Source organism: Pseudophryne corroboree, chromosome 6, assembly GCF_028390025.1.
Source record: "Pseudophryne corroboree isolate aPseCor3 chromosome 6, aPseCor3.hap2, whole genome shotgun sequence".
Lineage (NCBI taxonomy): Eukaryota > Metazoa > Chordata > Amphibia > Anura > Myobatrachidae > Pseudophryne > Pseudophryne corroboree.
Genome location: NC_086449.1, coordinates 98,904,194 through 98,916,187, shown reverse-complemented (window position 1 = coordinate 98,916,187; position 11,994 = coordinate 98,904,194). Strand labels below are relative to the sequence as shown.

The 11,994-nt window shown below is 46.0% G+C and overlaps 1 non-coding gene across 1 annotated transcript; it reads right to left on the bottom strand.

The window, feature by feature from the left end:
• Positions 1-6,852: 6,852 nt before the first annotated feature.
• Positions 6,853-6,925, bottom strand: TRNAV-AAC (transfer RNA valine (anticodon AAC)). The gene has a single exon. It is a non-coding gene; the product is annotated as a tRNA-Val (tRNA).
• Positions 6,926-11,994: the final 5,069 nt, after the last annotated feature.

Sequence of the window (11,994 nt, the reverse complement as noted above, 5' to 3'; positions counted from 1 at the left end):
TCATGGCCCAGTTTTTGCATTCTTGTAAATGATAGCAAGTATTTAGCATGGATGTGGAAATAGAGGAAGTGGGAGGGAATAGGGTCAAAAGGGCAAATGGAAAGGGGACACAATTTGTCACCAGTGACAAAAGAGGATGAAGGGGTAGGTTGGCCATAATTAAATGTTTGTGCAGGACAAGAATTTAAGGAAGATAGAAATCGATGGCTAGAACAATTTTAAATAAAAAGCTAATTGAAATAACTAGGTTTATTAGGGAACAGAGGAGGGAGGATAGGGAAAGGTGGACATTGATGTTAACAAAATTCTATCTAAGCATGGAGAAATGGGAGGAGATAACAGATTTGAAGTAAGACTGTTATGAAAGAGAGGAGCTGTGAGTGGAGAACTTGAATTTGAAAAGAAGGAAGTCAAAGAGTGAGTAGGATTGTCTGCAATGCTCTATCATGGTGCATCGATTTTCTTAAAGGTAGCAGGTCATTTTAGTGTATTACAGTTGTGATTTGGATCATCTAAGTTTGTAAGTAATTAACAGGGCAAAGTCAAAAAGGAAATCAGTATGGACATAAAGAAGGGAGCAGTTTTTTGGGGCAGGACAGAATAGAGATGGAAAAGAAGAGTTACAATTATGGAATAAATAGGTTTAGAGTAGTGATGAGCGGGTTCGGTTCCTCGGAATCCGAACCCCCCCCCCCCGAACTTCACCCATTTTACACGGGTCCGAGGCATACTAGGATACTCCAGTATTGCTCGGTTAACCCGAGCACGCCCAAACGTCATCAACCCTCTGTCGGATTCTCACGAGATTCGGATTCTATATAAGGAGCCGCGCGTCGCCACCATTTTTTACTCGTGCATTGGAAATGATAGTGGGAGGACGTGGCTGGCGTCCTCTCACTTTGTTTCAGAACTTTCAGAGGGCTGCAAATGTCTTTATTCTGGGGACCAGCAGTATTATAGGAGGAGTACAGTGCAGAGTTTTGCTGACCAGTGACCACCAGTATTATACGTTCTCTGCCTAAAAAACGCTCCATATCTGTGCTCAGTGTGCTGCATATATCTGTGCTCACACTGCTTTATTATGGGGACTGGGGACCAGCAGTGTTATATAGGAGGAGTACAGTGCAGAGTTTTGCTGACCAGTGACCACCAGTATTATACGTTCTCTGCCTGAAAAACGCTCCATATCTGTGCTGCATTGTAGTATATAGTAGGAGTACAGTGCATAATTTTGCTGACCACCAAGATATAATATATAGGAGTACGGTACAGAAGGCCACTGCTCTACCTACCTCTGTGTCGTCAAGTATACTATCCATCCATACCTGTGGTGCATTTCAGTTTTGCACAGTTTGCTGACCACCAGTATATAATATATAGCAGTACATTACAGTAGGCCACTGCTCTACCTACCTCTGTGTCGTCAAGTATACTATCCATCCATACCTGTGGTGCATTTCAGTTTTGCACAGTTTGCTGACCACCAGTATATAATATAAAGCAGAACGGAACAGTAGGCCACTGCTCTACCTACCTCTGTGTCGTCAAGTATACTATCCATCCATACCTGTGGTGCATTTCAGTTTTGCACAGTTTGCTGACCACCAGTATATAATATATAGCAGTACGGTACAGTAGGCCACTGCTCTACCTACCTCTGTGTCGTCAAGTATACTATCCATCCATACCTGTGGTGCATTTCAGTTTTGCACAGTTTGCTGACCACCAGTATATAATATATAGCAGTACGGTACAGTAGGCCACTGCTCTACCTACCTCTGTGTCGTCAAGTATACTATCCATCCATACCTGTGGTGCATTTCAGTTGTGCGCAGTATATATAGTAGTAGGCCATTGCTATTGATACTGGCATATAATTCCACACATTAAAAAATGGAGAACAAAAATGTGGAGGGTAAAATAGGGAAAGATCAAGATCCACTTCCACCTCATGCTGAAGCTGCTGCCACTAGTCATGGCCGAGACGATGAAATGCCATCAACGTCGTCTGCCGAGGCCGATGCCCAATGTCATAGTAGAGAGCATGTAAAATTCAAAATACAAAAGTTCAGTAAAATGACCCAAAAATCAAAATTAAAAGCGTCTGAGGAGAAGCGTAAACTTGCCAATATGCCATTTACGACACGGAGTGGCAAGGAACGGCTGAGGCCCTGGCCTATGTTCATGGCTAGTGGTTCAGCTTCAAATGAGGATGGAAGCACTCATCCTCTCACTAGAAAAATGAAAAGACTTAAGCTGGCAAAAGCACAGCAAAGAACTGTGCGTTCTTCTAAATCCCAAATCCCAAAGGAAAGTCCAATTGTATCGGCTGCGATGCCTGACCTTCCCAACACTGGACGGGAAGAGGTGGCGCCTTCCACCATTTGCACGCCCCCTGCAAGTGCTGGAAGGTGCACCCGCAGTCCAGTTCCTGATAGTCAAATTGAAGATGTCACTGTTGAAGTACACCAGGATGAGGATATGGGTGTTGCTGGCGCTGAGGAGGAAATTGACAAGGAGGATTCTGATGGTGAGGTGGTTTGTTTAAGTCAGGCACCCGGGGAGACACCTGTTGTCCGTGGGACGAATATGGCCATTGACATGCCTGGTAAATTACAAAAAAAAATCACCTCTTCGGTGTGGAATTATTTTAACACAAATGCTGACAACAGGTGTCAAGCAGTGTGTTGCCTTTGTCAAGCTGTAATAAGTAGGCGTAAGGACGTTAACCACCTCCCTTATACGTCACCTGCAGCGCATTCATCATAAGTCAGTGACAAGTTCAAAAACTTTGGATGACAGCGGAAGCAGTCCACTGACCACTAAATCTCTTCCTCTTGTAACCAAGCTCCTGCAAACCACACCACCAACTCCCTCAGTGTCAATTTCCTCCTTAGACAGGAACGCCAATAGTTCTGCAGGCCATGTCACTGGAAAGTCTGGCGAGTCCTCTCCTGACTGGGATTCCTCCGATGGATCCTTGAGTGTAACGCCTACTGCTCCTGGCTCTGCTGTTGTTGCTGCTGGGAGTCGATCATCATCCCAGAGGGCAAGTCGGAAGACCACTTGTACTACTTCAAGTAAGCAATTGACTGTCCAACAGTCCTTTGCGAGGAAGATGAAATATCACAGCAGTCATCCTGCTGCAAAGCGGATAACTCAGGCCTTGGCAGCCTGGGCGGTGAGAAACGTGTTTCCGTTATCCACCGTTAATTCACAGGCAACTACAGACTTGATTGAGGTACTGTGTTCCCGGTACCAAATACCATCTAGGTTCCATTTCTCTAGGCAGGCGATACCGAAAATGTACACAGACCTCAGAAAAAGAGTCACCAGTGTCCTAAAAAATGCAGTTGTACCCAATGTCCACTTAACCACGGACATGTGGACAAGTGGAGCAGGGCAGACTCAGGACTATATGACTGTGACAGCCCACTGGGTAGATGTATTGCCTCCCGCAGCAAGAACAGCAGCGGCGGCACCAGTAGCAGCATCTCGCAAACGCCAACTCGTTCCTAGGCAGGCTACGCTTTGTATCACCGCTTTCCAGAAGAGGCACACAGCTGACAACCTCTTACGGAAACTGAGGAACATCATCGCAGAATGGCTTACCCCAAATGGACTCTCCTGGGGATTTGTGACATCGGACAACCACAGCAATATAGTGCGTGCATTGCATCTGGGCAAATTCCAGCACGTCCTATGTTTTGCACATACATTGAATTTGGTGGTGCAGAATTATTTAAAAAACGACAGGGGCGTGCAAGAGATGCTGTCGGTGGCCCGAAGAATTGCGGGCCACTTTCGGCATTCAGCCACCGCGTGCCGAAGACTGGAGCACCAGCAAACAGTCTTGAACCTGCCCTGCCATCATCTGAAGCAAGAGGTGGTAACGAGGTGGAATTCAACCCTCTATATGCTTCAGAGGATGGAGGAGCAGCAAAAGGCCATTCAAGCCTATACATCTGCCTACGATATAGGCAAAGGAGGGGGAATGCACCTGACTCAAGCGCAGTGGAGAATGATTTCAACGTTGTGAAAGGTTCTGCAACCCTTTGAACTTGCCACACGTGAAGTCAGTTCAGACACTGTCAGCCTGAGTCAGGTCATTCCCCTCATCAGGCTTTTGCAGAAGAAGCTGGAGACATTGAAGGAGGAGCTAAAACAGAGCGATTCCGCTAGGCATGTGGGACTTGTGGATGGAGCCCTTAATTCGCTTAACCAGGATTCACGGGTGGTCAATCTGTTGAAATCGGAGCACTACATTTTAGCCACCGTGCTCGATCCTAGATTTAAAAGCTACGTTGGATCTCTCTTTCTGGCAGAAACAAGTCTGCAGAGGTTCAAAGACCTGCTGGTGAGAAAATTGTCAAGTCAAGCGGAATGTGACCCGTCAACAGCTCCTCCTTCACATTCTCTCGCAACTGGGGGTGCGAGGAAAAGGCTAAGAATTCCAAGCCCACCCGCTGGCGGTTATGCAGGGCAGTCTGGAGCGAGTGCTGACATCTGGTCCGGACTGAAGGACCTGCCAACGATTACTGACATGTCGTCTACTGTCACTGCATATGATTCTCTCACCATTGAAAGAATGGTGGAGGATTATATGAGTGACCGCATCCAAGTAGGCACGTCAGACAGTCCGTACGTATACTGGCAGGAAAAAGAGGCAACTTGGAGGCCCTTGCACAAACTGGCTTTATTTTACCTAAGTTGCCCACCCTCCAGTGTGTACTCCGAAAGAGTGTTTAGTGCAGCCGCTCACCTTGTCAGCAATCGGCGTACGAGGTTAATTCCAGAAAATGTGGAGAAGATGATGTTCATCAAAATGAATTATAATCAATTCCTCCGTGGAGAACTTTCACCAGCAATTGCCTCTAGAAAGTACACAGGGTCCTGAGATGGTGGATCTCCAGTGGGGACGAATTAATAATCTGTGAGGAGGGGGATGTACACAGTGAAAGGGGTGAGGAATCGGACGATGAGGAGGAGGTGGACATCTTGCCTCTGTAGAGCCAGTTTGTGCAAGGAGAGATTGATTGCTTCTTTTTTGGTGGGGGCCCAAACCAACCAGTCATTTCAGTCACAGTTGTGTGGCAGACCCTGTCGCTGAAATGATGGGTTTGTTAAAGTGTGCATGTCCTGTTTATACAACATAAGGGTGGGTGGGAGGGCCCAAGGACAATTCCATCTTGCACCTCTTTTTTCTTTCATTTTTCTTTGCATCATGTGCTGTTTGGGGACTATTTTTTTGAAGTGCCATCCTGCCTGACACTGCAGTGCCACTCCTAGATGGGCCAGGTGTTTGTGTCGGCCACTTGTGTCGCTTAGCTTAGCCATCCAGCGACCTTTGTGCACCTTTTTTTTTCTTTGCATCATGTGCTGTTTGGGGACTATTTTTTTGAAGTGCCATCCTGTCTGACACTGCAGTGCTACTCCTAGATGGGCCAGGTGTTTGTGTTGGCCACTTGGGTCGCTTAGCTTAGCCATCCAGCGACCTCGGTGCAAATTTTAGGACTAAAAATAATATTGTGAGGTGTGAGGTGATCAGAATAGACTGAAAATGAGTGGAAATTATGGTTATTGAGGTTAATAATACTATGGGATAAAAAAAAACCAAATTCTATGATTTAAGCTGTTTTTGAGGGGTTTTTGTAAAAAAACACCCGAATCCAAAACACACCCGAATCCGACAAAAAAATTTCAAGGAGGTTTTGCCAAAACGCGTCCGAATCCAAAACACGGCCGCGGAACCAAATCCAAAACCAAAACACAAAACCCGAAAAATGTCCGGTGCACATCACTAGTTTAGAGTCCAGGGCAATGAAGGTGCGCCACGTGAGATAAGTCCTAGAAGAGTGGGTTGTGGCATGAGAGGAGAAAGTGTTTTGCAATGCTGGGAGCTGACTGATACTACCATATCTGACATTGCTGTTTCATGGAATCCCTGAGGTCCTTGCTGCTTCCAAGCTCTCTCCACTCCCTTATCAATATGTAGCAGAAACTGTAAGCCATAATTTCCTACCTGACCCTCTCCATGAGGGAGAAAATGCTCTGTTCCTGGACTTTCCTGGTAATGTATGATTGCCATCACCTGTGGTCAAACACCTTTCTTATCAATTAACTAGCTCACCATGGGTGATGGCAATCATACATTACCAAGAAAGTCCTGGAACAGAGCATTTTCTCCCTCATGGAGAGGGTCAGGTAGGCAAGTATGCTGTAAGCCAACACTGACATTGTAATGTTAACTTTGATGCACCCTGTTTTGCATACACTCAAATCCACTACATACAGATGTGGCCTGATACACAATTGCTGCAGTTGTGTAAACCAGGCCTTTTCGGTGCACCAGATTCCATGCAACTCAACTTGCAAAGAGCATTACTTTTGCATCTTTTGCATCAGAAAATGTGCTTAGTCGTACATGGATGCAACAAATCACTTCCTGACACTCCACTGATTAATTTGCTATGTGACACTTGTATATCTGTATTTGACTGAGTCTGAACCTGTATATCAAGTTCCATAATGCAGCAGCTGTGACTTTTTTCATGTCATGTTCTTTTGTGCTTTATATACAGACTCAGACGCACACAAATACGCAAGTGTCCAATATCAAATTAACCAGTGGTCTCATGAAGTGGCTTGTCACATTTACTGGTGACTAAGATGCATTTTTAGGCAAAAAAGATGCAAAAAAGTCACTCAACGTAAGTTGCATTGCACGTGATGTGGCAGCATACCAACACCATGTGTCTTGCACTGCATGGTTTATTGAGGCTAGGTATATGAGAACGAATCTATACAATAAAATAATGAGCACATGCCTGGTTGTGATACAAAAAGAAAAACTGTTTCTGCCCGGTCTCGAACCGGGGACCTTTCGCGTGTTAGGCGAACGTGATAACCACTACACTACAGAAACTCATGGCCCAGTTTTTGCATTCTTGTAAATGGTAGCAAGTATTTAGCATGGATGTGGAAATAGAGTAAGTGGGAGGGAAAAGGGTCAATAGGGCAAATGGAAAGGGGACACAATTTGTCACCAGTGACAAAAGAGGATGAAGGGGTAGGTTGGCCATAATTAAATGTTTGTGCAGGACAAGAATTTAAAGAAGATAGAAATCGATGGCTAGAACAATTTTGAATAAAAAGCTAATTGAAATAACTAGGTTTATTAGGGAACAGAGGAGGGAGGATAGGGAAAGGTGGACATTGATGTTAACAAAATTATATCTAAGCATGGAGAATTGGGAGGAGATAACAGATTTGAAGTAAGACTGTTTTGAAAGAGAGGAGCTGTGAGTGGAGAACTTGAATTTGAAAAGAAGGAAGTCAAAGAGTGAGTAGGATTGTCTGCAATGCTCTATCATGGTGCATCGATTTTCTTAAAGGTAGCAGGTCATTTTAGTGTATTACAGTTGTGATTTGGATCATCTAAGTTTGTAAGTAATTAACAGGGGCAAAGTCAAAAAGGAAATCAGTATGGACATAAAGAGGGAAGCAGTTTTTTGGGGCAGGACAGAATAGAGATGGAAAAGAAGAGTTACAATTATGGAATAAATAGGTTTAGAGTAGGGATGTGCGGGTTCGGTTCCTCGGAATCCGAACCCCCCCCCCCCGAACTTCACCCATTTTACACGGGTCCGAGGCATACTCGGATACTCCAGTATTGCTCGGTTAACCCGAGCGCGCCCGAACGTCATCATCCCACTGTCGGATTCTCGCGAGATTCGGATTCTATATAAGGAGCCGCGCGTCGCCACCATTTTTCACTCGTGCATTGGAAATGATAGTGAGTGGCTGGCGTCCTCTCACTTTGTTTCAGAACTTTCAGAGGGCTGCAAATATCTTTATTCTGGGGACCAGCAGTATTATAGGAGGAGTACAGTGCAGAGTTTTGCTGACCAGTGACCACCAGTATTATACGTTCTCTGCCTAAAAAACGCTCCATATCTGTGCTCAGTGTGCTGCATATATCTGTGCTCACACTGCTTTATTATGGGGACTGGGGACCAGCAGTGTTATATAGGAGGAGTACAGTGCAGAGTTTTGCTGACCAGTGATAACCAGTATTATTCGTTCTCTGCCTGAAAAACGCTCCATATCTGTGCTGCATTGTAGTATATAGTAGGAGTACAGTGCATAATTTTGCTGACCACCAAGATATAATATATAGGAGTACGGTACAGAAGGCCACTGCTCTACCTACCTCTGTGTCGTCAAGTATACTATCCATCCATACCTATGGTGCATTTCAGTTTTGCACAGTTTGCTGACCACCAGTATATAATATATAGCAGTACGGTACAGAAGGCCACTGCTCTACCTACCTCTGTGTCGTCAAGTATACTATCCATCCATACCTGTGGTGCATTTCAGTTTTGCACAGTTTGCAGACCACCAGTATATAATATAAAGCAGTATGGTACAGTAGGCCACTGCTCTACCTACCTCTGTGTCGTCAAGTATACTATCCATCCATACCTGTGGTGCATTTCAGTTTTGCACAGTTTGCTGACCACCAGTATATAATATATAGCAGTACGGTACAGTAGGCCACTGCTCTACCTACCTCTGTGTCGTCAAGTATACTATCCATCCATACCTGTGGTGCATTTCAGTTTTGCACAGTTTGCTGACCACCAGTATATAATATATAGCAGTACGGTACAGTAGGCCACTGCTCTACCTACCTCTGTGTCGTCAAGTATACTATCCATCCATACCTGTGGTGCATTTCAGTTTTGCACAGTTTGCTGACCACCAGTATATAATATATAGCAGTACGGCACAGTAGGCCACTGCTCTACCTACCTCTGTGTTGTCAAGTATACTATCCATCCATACCTGTGGTGCATTTCAGTTTTGCACAGTTTGCTGACCACCAGTATATATTATATAGCAGTACGGTACAGTAGGCCACTGCTCTACCTACCTCTGTGTCGTCAAGTATACTATCCATCCATACCTGTGGTGCATTTCAGTTTTGCACAGTTTGCTAACCACCAGTATATAATATATAGCAGTACGGTACAGTAGGCCACTGCTCTACCTACCTCTGTGTCGTCAAGTATACTATCCATCCATACCTGTGGTGCATTTCAGTTTTGCACAGTTTGCTGACCACCAGTATATAATATATAGCAGTACGGTACAGTAGGCCACTGCTCTACCTACCTCTGTGTCGTCAAGTATACTATCCATCCATACCTGTGGTGCATTTCAGTTGTGCGCAGTATATATAGTAGTAGGCCATTGCTATTGATACTGGCATATAATTCCACACATTAAAAAATGGAGAACAAAAATGTGGAGGGTAAAAATAAGAATTTACTCACCGGTAATTCTATTTCTCGTAGTCCGTAGTGGATGCTGGGAACTCCGTAAGGACCATGGGGAATAGCGGGCTCCGAAGGAGGCTGGGCACTCTAGAAAGATTTATGACTACCTGTTGTGCACTGGCTCCTCCCACTATGACCCTCCTCCAAGCCTCAGTTAGGACACTGTGCCCGGACGAGCTGACATAATAAGGAAGGATTTAGAATCCCGTGTAAGACTCTTACCAGCCACACCAATCACACCGTACAACTCGTGATACTATATCCAGTTTGACAGTATGAAAACAACTGAGCCTCTCAACAGATGGCTCAACAATAACCCTTTAGTTAACAATAACTATTTACAAGTATTGCAGACAATCCGCACTTGGGATGGGCGCCCAGCATCCACTACGGACTACGAGAAATAGAATTACCGGTGAGTAAATTCTTATTTTCTCTGACGTCCTAGTGGATGCTGGGAACTCCGTAAGGACCATGGGGATTATACCAAAGCTCCCAAACGGGCGGGAGAGTGCGGATGACTCTGCAGCACCGAATGATAGAACTCCAGGTCCTCCTCAGCCAGGGTATCAAATTTGTAGAATTTTGCAAACGTGTTTGCCCCTGACCAAGTAGCTGCTCGGCAAAGTTGTAAAGCCGAGACCCCTCGGGCAGCCGCCCAAGATGAGCCCACCTTCCTTGTGGAATGGGCATTTACAGATTTTGGCTGTGGCAGGCCTGCAACAGAATGTGCAAGCTGAATTGTACTACAAATCCAGCGAGCAATAGACTGCTTAGAAGCAGGAGCACCCAGCTTGTTGGGTGCATACAGGATAAACAGCGAGTCAGATTTTCTGACTCCAGCCGTCCTGGAAACATATATTTTCAGGGCCCTGACAACGTCTAGCAACTTGGAGTCCTCCAAATCCCTAGTAGTCGCAGGCACCACAATAGGCTGGTTCAGGTGAAACGCTGACACCACCTTAGGGAGAAATTGGGGACGAGTCCTAAATTCTGCCCTATCCATATGGAAAATCAGATAAGGGCTTTTACATGATAAAGCCGCCAATTCTGACACTCGCCTGGCTGAAGCCAAGGCCAATAACATGACCACTTTCCACGTGAGATATTTCAGATCCACGGTTTTTAGTGGCTCAAACCAATGTGATTTTAAGAAACTCAACACCACGTTGAGATCCCAAGGTGCCACAGGAGGCACAAACGGGGGCTGAATATGCAGCACTCCTTTCACAAATGTCTGAACTTCAGGTACTGAAGCTAGTTCTTTTTGAAAGAAAATCGACAGAGCCGAGATCTGTACTTTAATGGAGCCTAGTTTTAGGCCCATATTCACTCCTGCTTGCAGGAAATGCAGAAATCGACCTAGTTGAAATTCCTCTGTTGGGGCCTTTTTGGCCTCGCACCATGCAACATATTTCCGCCATATGCGGTGATAATGCTTTGCCGTAACATCTTTCCTGGCCTTAATAAGCGTAGGAATGACTTCTTCCGGAATACCCTTTTCCTTTAGGATCCGGTGTTCAACCGCCATGCCGTCAAACGCAGCAGCGGTAAGTCTTGGAACAGACAGGGCCCCTGCTGTAGCAGGTCCTGTCTGAGCGGTAGAGGCCACGGGTCCTCTGAGAGCATCTCTTGAAGTTCCGGGTACCACGCTCGTCTTGGCCAATCCGAAACCACGAGAATTGTGTTTACTCCTCGCTTTCTTATTATTCTCAATACCTTTGGTATGAGAGGCAGAGGAGGGAACACATAAACCGACTGGTACACCCACGGTGTCACTAGAGCGTCCACAGCTACCGCCTGAGGGTCCCTTGACCTGGCACAATATCTTTTTAACTTTTTGTTGAGGCGGGACGCCATCATGTCCACCTGTGGTTTTTCCCAACGGTTTACCAGCATCTGGAAGACTTCTGGATGAAGTCCCCACTCTCCCGGGTGGAGGTCGTGTCTGCTGAGGAAGTCTGCTTCCCAGTTGTCCACTCCCGGAATGAACACTGCTGACAGTGCTAGTACATGATTCTCCGCCCATCGGAGGATTCTTGTGGCTTCTGCCATCGCCATCCTGCTTCTTGTGCCGCCCTGTCGATTTACATGGGCGACTGCCGTGATGTTGTCTGACTGGATCAGCACCGGCTGGTGTAGGAGCAGGGATTTTGCTTGACTTAGGGCATTGTAGATGGCCCTTAGTTCCAGAATATTTATGTGAAGGGAAGTCTCCTGACTCGACCATAGTCCTTGGAAGTTTCTTCCCTGTGTGACTGCCCCCCAGCCTCGAAGGCTGGCATCCGTGGTCACCAGGACCCAGTCCTGTATGCCGAACCTGCGGCCCTCTAGAAGATGGGCACTCTGCAGCCACCACAGTAGAGACACCCTGGTTCTTGGAGACAGGGTTATTAAGCGATGCATCTGAAGATGCGATCCGGACCACTGGTCCAACAGGTCCCACTGAAAGATTCTGGCATGGAACCTGCCGAAGGGAATTGCTTCGTAAGAAGCCACCATCTTTCCCAGGACCCGCGTGCAGCGATGCACTGATACCTGTTTTGGTTTCAGGAGGTCTCTGACTAGAGGTGACAACTCCCTGGCTTTCTCCTCCGGGAGAAACACTTTTTTCTGGACTGTATCCAGAATCATACCCAGGAACAGTAGC